This window comes from Pteropus vampyrus, unplaced genomic scaffold (genome assembly GCF_000151845.1).
Source record: "Pteropus vampyrus isolate Shadow unplaced genomic scaffold, Pvam_2.0 Scaffold125, whole genome shotgun sequence".
In the NCBI taxonomy this organism is placed as follows: domain Eukaryota; kingdom Metazoa; phylum Chordata; class Mammalia; order Chiroptera; family Pteropodidae; genus Pteropus; species Pteropus vampyrus.
This window is the reverse complement of record NW_011888906.1, coordinates 2,731,540-2,740,918: the sequence shown is the minus strand read 5'-3', so window position 1 is coordinate 2,740,918 and position 9,379 is coordinate 2,731,540.

Genomic DNA, 9,379 nt, shown 5'->3' with positions numbered 1-9,379 from the left:
ATTAATTTATTTCATAACGCATACCACAATCTGTGTTTCTTCATTGTTTTATCTGTTCACTTTTTAATAGCTTACCTCTCCCAGTGAAATGTCAGCTCCAGGAGAGCAGGGACCTCATCTGTCAGACACACCACTTCCTCCCAACTCCCACTCTGGCTTAGCACGGGACCGGGCTTGAAGTATTGTCCAAATGCGTATTTGTCAAGGGAATGAATGCATGTTGCAATCAGGAGAACTAGCATGAGCCTAGCCATGGAGGCCGGAAGAGGACTGTGTCTCCTCGCAGTGCTGAGAAGGAAGGAGAAAGAGCGTGGGCACTCTGCCGGGAGACATGCAGTGCGCATTACTTGCTGGGAAAAGGTCTGATTATGGATGCCTTATAATGCCCACTGGAGCATTTGGACTTAATTCTGTATTCAAATAGGAGTCATCAAGGATTTTGGAGCAGCAGTGACCCAAGATGACCTATGCTTAAGGACCTCTCTCAAGTAAGAGCATGGAGAATGGATTAGACAGGTGAGCAACTGGAACCAGGGAGACCATGAGGCAGCTATTAAAATGTTCCAGGTGAGAGGTGAAGGGAGCTTGACCCAGGGCAGGAGCTGTGGGGAAGGAAAAAGGCAGAGAAGAAGAGGTTGAACTGACAGAGCTCAGCAGATGATTGCGCGTGGGAGCGAAGGGATTGGACGAGTGGGATAGAGATCATTTATCTGGCCGGAGTGAATGGACACGGGGGAAAGGCCTGCAGTATACCTGTAGGAGGTAGCTGCCATGGAAATGTGTCAAAAAGTGAGTAAGTAGATGTTTTTATAAGTTCCTAATAAATTAAGTGGCTCAAGCTTAACCAGCGTGACCAGTTGCATTTTGAAGGCTTTCCAGCTCAAAATGCAAAATTAAGAGTTGATTCTTCTACATGCCCTCCCTCTCTCAAGGAGGAGTTTGCCATATGGACCACAGGGGAAGCCGCTAGACGTCAGCCAGCCAAGCAGGGCCAGCAAGGCCCAGCCCGACGCTTGAGCCAAAACCACTCCACTCAGGACTGCTCGGAGACCTCTCCCCTCCCAGAGTCAGGATGAATTTTTAACTCACTATTGATCAGGCAATTTTAAAATCAATTTTAATTAAATGAAAGATTTCTATCAGAATTGCTTCTTTCTGGACAGTAAATTGGACCTTGTAATAACACGTATATTGGAACTTCTCTCATACAAGTAACAGAGTCCATCATAAATAAGTGAAGACCCTTCCCCTGATTAGACATTAGGGGAAACTGAGGGTGAGGTTTTGCCCGAGGCCCTGCAGTAATGGAGACAGAAATTAGGAACTTGCATCATGGGGACCGCAACATCAAATCCCACTAACACCACTCTCAGCCTCTAAAGCCCTTCTCCTTATACATGGAGAAAAAAAGAAAATAGATCCTTGTCAGTTGCTGGAGAAGGGGAAATTGAAAATATCTAATTGACAAAGAGGAAGCAAGTGCACTGAACGGAGTGCATAGGATATGATTCATTATCCGAAGGCATTTTCCTGGTTCGAAATGGTCACACTTGGTTGGCTTGTAGAAATACTGCCCCAACAGGAAGACCGCCGGTGTAAATCACCCCTCCGCGTGAGTCACTGATACAATCCTGTTCCTTACCTTACAGGATTGCTTGTATTTCATGCTAGGGAGACTGGGACATAGAGGTCCATGGTGAGAACATCTGCTGTCAGGTTTTGTCTTCCTCAAACTGTTTCAGCTGGAGTTTTTCATGTTGTCCATCTGCAGACTCAGCCTTTCCATTCCTGAACCAGCCTCGACTAGGCCTCCACCAATCACATGTGAGATACGAACTATATCTTGCTACCATAGGCCTGGGACTCCATGATGCTGCCATGAGACTTCACTGGCGAGTATATCTCAGACGTGCTACTCATCACTGAATCCTCCTTTGCTTTCTCGAGTGGTCTAGTGTCCTTCTCCACTGGTCAGCTCCTCCAGATTACAGCCCAGGCAACGGTCCATCTTATATCCCTGAGCTGCCTCCTGAGACATCACTTCCACCAAGTTTATTAAAATATATATTATATACAAGAAAATTTGACAAATGCATAGTTGTGTAGCCACCACCAAAATCAAGATATAGAGCAGCTCCATTACCCAACTCCCTAAATTTCCTCATGTCACTTTGTAGACAACCTACCCCTGACCCTTGGAAACGACTGATCTGTTGTCTGTTCCTATAGTTTTGACTCTCCCAGGCTGCCATATAGTTAGAATCATACAGTGCTTCACCTTTTGAGTCTGCCTCTTTTCACTTATCAGAATGCAATTGAGTTTCATCTGCGCTGTTGTGTATACAGTTACTTATTCCTTCTCAGTGCTCAGCAGTGTTTCATTGTATGGATTGTACGACAGCTTGTTTATCCATGCACAGCTTGTTTATCCATGTACCAGTCGAATATTTGTGTTGTTTCCAGTTTGGCATGACTATTAATAAAACTGATTTAAACATTCATATGCAGGTTTTGTGTTAACATATATTTTCATTTCTCTCAGGTAAATACGTAGCAATGGAATTTCCAAGCGTCATGGTAAGTGTGTAACTTTCTAAGAAGCTGCCAAACTGTTTATCAGAGTGGATGCAACAATTTTGCATTTCCACCAGCAGCGTGCAAGAGTTTCCGTGGCTCCACATTCTCACACCACTTGGTGTTCAGCTGTTTGTTTCCCATTTTAATGGACGTGCTGCCTGAGATTTTAATTTGAACAAATGAATGTCCCAGAGTTTCCCGCTTTTAGCAACACTGTCAGTTATTTACCCACTAGCCATCCCTCCTTCTTCCTTGCAAACAGAAGCCAGATTTGGGTCACTCTCATCCCAGGGATCGTGCGCTTCAGGGTAAGCTAAGCATACTCCCAACCCCGATCAGTGGGCGAATGCTGTTCTTATGCCCTTGGACATTTCCGGCGTGTCCATTCCCTTGCTATTCCATCCCACTAAAATGTTTCATCAAATAGATATAAAGAGTTCAGGATCAAGAGTCAGACTGCCGGGCTTAAATCAAGACTCTGCTGCTTACTAGCTAGTGACCCTTCATAGCTACCAAAACCCGCAGAGCCTCTGGCACTGCTCTGCAGAAAGGAGTGTTCATAGAACAGACCTCGAGGGGTGCTATCAGAGCTGAATGAATCAAAGCAAGGAAGGTCTTATTCTTGCACCCAGCAGATAAATGTTGTCATTATTGTATTACCAAATGATTTCTGCATTTCCCTGACAGTGTGCACCCCTGAAGAGGTTTATATCCCCAAGCAAGATGTATTTAAAGACAATTAACTGGTTAAAATCTCACATTGATATTCCAAAACCGTTTACTTTTCTCTTAAACAAATAAACAAATGTAAGAAGGCTTCCTTCTTTAAAAAATAAGGTCCCTCTTTCAACAGAGCCATTCTAACAGGCTCACTGAAGAGATGCCTGACTAGTTTCTTTGAATTCAATATTTGCCTGATGTGGGTCTTCACGGTTATGCACATGTGGCAGCCACATCAGACTCTGGCATTGGTGGACAAGGCTTGGCCTGCAGTGGTTTCTTCTCCGGGCACAAGCCCAGCCTGTGCCCAGTCAGGGCCACCAAGACTCTTGCTGCCCATTAGAGAGAAGAACCTCCTCTTGACCATAAAACTAAAGGGGTATAATTTCATTTTTGGACCATTTATCCTTTACCTTAGATGAATAATGAAACATCTGTCTGCTTAAAAAGACTGTCTAGGTCTCCCATTTAATTTAACTTCTAGTCATACATGGCTGTCCCAGATACCATCCAAGTAATGGAGAAACATATTCATGCCAGAATAAATAAGACATCAAGAGACTCTGACCTCTGTTTGCTCTAGGAATAGTTTCTAGAAGAGTTGCAGATACCTTCCAGGAGTAACTAATTCTTCAAGATGCAATAGAAGTGTTTTTCAAAAAGAGGGTCACCATTTCTATTGAGGCCATCTAGAGGTGGGCTCAAGAACCTGAAATTTAACAGGTTCACTGGGTCATTATCGCACACTCTCATGTTTGAAAACCACTGCTTTAGAGCAGTCAGCAAACTAAGGCCCGTGGGGCAAATCCTGCCAGCGATCTGTTTTTATAAATAAAGTTTAATTGCAACACAGCTACACTCATATGTTTGCATATTTGTCTATGACTGCTTTCACACGAAAACAGCAGAGCTCAGTCGTTGTGACAAAAAACTGTGTGGCCCACAAAACCTAAAATATTTACTACCTGGCCTTTTAGAGAAAAAGTTTACCAATCTTGCTCTCAAGAAAATGCCCTGTAATATTTGCAATTTAAAGTATAAGTAAGAAATAAAAAAATATTTAGATCTATTACAGGCATATTTTTATCCCTCCCTTCATTCATGTACATCTACTGCAGAGCAGGCACTATGCTATGTGTTGAAAATACAATGATCCCCATGGAGTCCCTATGAGGTTTGTAGATATGATTTATTTCATTAAAGCTAAGTCACCATTGATTAAAGACATCATTATTTTATGCACTATTAAGAAAGAAAAAAGTTACCTCTTAAATCATGACACAGTATTTCCTTATGCCTTAGAAATTTTATTTTCCAATTATTAAAAAGCTCTTTTAGATTTATTTTTATCACTTTGGAATACGTAAAAAAATTATATGCGATATTACTAGTTAAGAGCTACAGTCTCTGGAGTATTCTTCTAGGTTGCTGACCCCCACTCTGCAAGTTACTTGCAGACGCTCCCTTGATCTTATTCAAAAGTATCAGCAAAATATTTTCAGACCAAGTTCATGCATGTGAAAGCAATGAAAACAACTATGTCACAACTGCCACTTGGCCAATAGTGCTTCTAAGAGACAATCAATCATAACCCATTTTAAGATATGTTAAATGGCTTCTAAATTATATACATCATAGAATTGATAAGATATTGTTTATTTTTTGATGAATAGAAAGTCAAGCAATATAGACTGGGTCCTAGCAAAATTACCTCCCAAAGGTGAGTTGAGGTGGGCCAGGACAGAAGGAGCAGGAAGATGCAGAACTTCTTCTCTGTGACAGAGAGAACTAAAGATGACCTCTAGCTGAGTCCTTGTGACACTGTACCACAGGTACATCAATAAGTTGTCTCTTCTGCTTGAGACTGTAATATTCAATGTACAGGGATTCCCACATTCATCTCTGACCTTTGAGAGATCTATCAGGGTGCCTGGAAAAGAGTACATAGCAACAGTCCTTGTTTCTTAAATGAGCAAGAGAAGAAACTTATAAAGGTGGACAGAGAGAAGGGACTTCTGCAGCAGGAGGCCCAGCGACAAATTCTTAGAGTGACCGTAGGCGACCAATGGTGTTTGAGAATAACAGGTGGGAAGATGAGCCCCTCCAGAAGCTTGTTTATCCATGTACCAGTCGAATATTTGTGTTGTTTCCAGTTTGGCATGACTATTAATAAAACTGATTTAAACATTCATATGCAGGTTTTGTGTTAACATATATTTTCATTTCTCTCAGGTAAATACGTAGCAATGGAATTTCCAAGCGTCATGGTAAGTGTGTAACTTTCTAAGAAGCTGCCAAACTGTTTATCAGAGTGGATGCAACAATTTTGCATTTCCACCAGCAGCGTGCAAGAGTTTCCGTGGCTCCACATTCTCACACCACTTGGTGTTCAGCTGTTTGTTTCCCATTTTAATGGACGTGCTGCCTGAGATTTTAATTTGAACAAATGAATGTCCCAGAGTTTCCCGCTTTTAGCAACACTGTCAGTTATTTACCCACTAGCCATCCCTCCTTCTTCCTTGCAAACAGAAGCCAGATTTGGGTCACTCTCATCCCAGGGATCGTGCGCTTCAGGGTAAGCTAAGCATACTCCCAACCCCGATCAGTGGGCGAATGCTGTTCTTATGCCCTTGGACATTTCCGGCGTGTCCATTCCCTTGCTATTCCATCCCACTAAAATGTTTCATCAAATAGATATAAAGAGTTCAGGATCAAGAGTCAGACTGCCGGGCTTAAATCAAGACTCTGCTGCTTACTAGCTAGTGACCCTTCATAGCTACCAAAACCCGCAGAGCCTCTGGCACTGCTCTGCAGAAAGGAGTGTTCATAGAACAGACCTCGAGGGGTGCTATCAGAGCTGAATGAATCAAAGCAAGGAAGGTCTTATTCTTGCACCCAGCAGATAAATGTTGTCATTATTGTATTACCAAATGATTTCTGCATTTCCCTGACAGTGTGCACCCCTGAAGAGGTTTATATCCCCAAGCAAGATGTATTTAAAGACAATTAACTGGTTAAAATCTCACATTGATATTCCAAAACCGTTTACTTTTCTCTTAAACAAATAAACAAATGTAAGAAGGCTTCCTTCTTTAAAAAATAAGGTCCCTCTTTCAACAGAGCCATTCTAACAGGCTCACTGAAGAGATGCCTGACTAGTTTCTTTGAATTCAATATTTGCCTGATGTGGGTCTTCACGGTTATGCACATGTGGCAGCCACATCAGACTCTGGCATTGGTGGACAAGGCTTGGCCTGCAGTGGTTTCTTCTCCGGGCACAAGCCCAGCCTGTGCCCAGTCAGGGCCACCAAGACTCTTGCTGCCCATTAGAGAGAAGAACCTCCTCTTGACCATAAAACTAAAGGGGTATAATTTCATTTTTGGACCATTTATCCTTTACCTTAGATGAATAATGAAACATCTGTCTGCTTAAAAAGACTGTCTAGGTCTCCCATTTAATTTAACTTCTAGTCATACATGGCTGTCCCAGATACCATCCAAGTAATGGAGAAACATATTCATGCCAGAATAAATAAGACATCAAGAGACTCTGACCTCTGTTTGCTCTAGGAATAGTTTCTAGAAGAGTTGCAGATACCTTCCAGGAGTAACTAATTCTTCAAGATGCAATAGAAGTGTTTTTCAAAAAGAGGGTCACCATTTCTATTGAGGCCATCTAGAGGTGGGCTCAAGAACCTGAAATTTAACAGGTTCACTGGGTCATTATCGCACACTCTCATGTTTGAAAACCACTGCTTTAGAGCAGTCAGCAAACTAAGGCCCGTGGGGCAAATCCTGCCAGCGATCTGTTTTTATAAATAAAGTTTAATTGCAACACAGCTACACTCATATGTTTGCATATTTGTCTATGACTGCTTTCACACGAAAACAGCAGAGCTCAGTCGTTGTGACAAAAAACTGTGTGGCCCACAAAACCTAAAATATTTACTACCTGGCCTTTTAGAGAAAAAGTTTACCAATCTTGCTCTCAAGAAAATGCCCTGTAATATTTGCAATTTAAAGTATAAGTAAGAAATAAAAAAATATTTAGATCTATTACAGGCATATTTTTATCCCTCCCTTCATTCATGTACATCTACTGCAGAGCAGGCACTATGCTATGTGTTGAAAATACAATGATCCCCATGGAGTCCCTATGAGGTTTGTAGATATGATTTATTTCATTAAAGCTAAGTCACCATTGATTAAAGACATCATTATTTTATGCACTATTAAGAAAGAAAAAAGTTACCTCTTAAATCATGACACAGTATTTCCTTATGCCTTAGAAATTTTATTTTCCAATTATTAAAAAGCTCTTTTAGATTTATTTTTATCACTTTGGAATACGTAAAAAAATTATATGCGATATTACTAGTTAAGAGCTACAGTCTCTGGAGTATTCTTCTAGGTTGCTGACCCCCACTCTGCAAGTTACTTGCAGACGCTCCCTTGATCTTATTCAAAAGTATCAGCAAAATATTTTCAGACCAAGTTCATGCATGTGAAAGCAATGAAAACAACTATGTCACAACTGCCACTTGGCCAATAGTGCTTCTAAGAGACAATCAATCATAACCCATTTTAAGATATGTTAAATGGCTTCTAAATTATATACATCATAGAATTGATAAGATATTGTTTATTTTTTGATGAATAGAAAGTCAAGCAATATAGACTGGGTCCTAGCAAAATTACCTCCCAAAGGTGAGTTGAGGTGGGCCAGGACAGAAGGAGCAGGAAGATGCAGAACTTCTTCTCTGTGACAGAGAGAACTAAAGATGACCTCTAGCTGAGTCCTTGTGACACTGTACCACAGGTACATCAATAAGTTGTCTCTTCTGCTTGAGACTGTGATATTCAATGTACAGGGATTCCCACATTCATCTCTGAGCTTTGAGAGATCTATCAGGGTGCCTGGAAAAGAGTACATAGCAACAGTCCTTGTTTCTTAAATGAGCAAGAGAAGAAACTTATAAAGGTGGACAGAGAGAAGGGACTTCTGCAGCAGGAGGCCCAGCGACAAATTCTTAGAGTGACCATAGGCGACCAATGGTGTTTGAGAATAACAGGTGGGAAGATGAGCCCCTCCAGAAGCTTGACCCAGGCTGGAGTCTGTTCAAGGGATAAACGTGCAGGAGTTTCTAAGAAAGGTTTGGGCCTATGGCATAGCAGAGCTGTGTCCAACCTGAACCTGGGGCTCCAGCCACTGAGGAACCCCAAAGGACTTCCTGTGGAAGTTTCCTGATTTTATCTTTTCAGTGATTCTATAGAGAATACTGATCACAAGCCTCGTCTTTTGACCTCAAAGATGGTCATGGCCAACGTCTTCATTAGCCACAACAGGCACTGTGCCTAGAGCCTACAATAATTTTAGGAGCCCCAGGGAAATGTTTTGATTTCTGTGAAAATCAAAAAAAAAAAAAAAAAAGAATATAAACCAGGCTGTATTATATCCATCTTTACACTAATACAATAGTAAAATATAATGTCCAACACTTTTGTTTAATAGAGAATGGGACCCACAAAGACAAAATTGCCTTGGGTCCATGGTGGGTTCATGATAGTTAAAACGGGATCCTGAGAGTAGGCATGTGACACAAATCGTGTCCATCAGACACCTTCCCAGAAACAGGACTCTAGGGAAATGAGTTATGCTGACAGTAAATCAAGACAGAGACTCTGCCCTACTGGTTACAGAGATGCACATCAGCCGGGAACCCTGGAGGACGCACAAACTCAGTGTTATTCACCTCTGAACAGCAGAGAGGAGGATGGCACCAGAGCCTGAGAAGTTAAGTTGCTTTCGTTTCATTTATTTAGTCAAACAAAGTAAGAGCAAAAAAAAAAAAAAAATCAGTAAAAAGCAAAAACAAAAATTACAATAAAAAACCACCAGAAGCAAATATAAAAAATGAATGACTTGTTAACTCTGAATGAAGGGAGATTAGTGCTTGACTTATTATTTCTGTCAATACATATAATTGTTTAATTTCTCAAAAAAAAAAAAAAATTGACAGTGCATTCATCCCTGAACCAAAGACCACAGGAATCACTATGATCCCTTTCTTTTTTGAGGCTT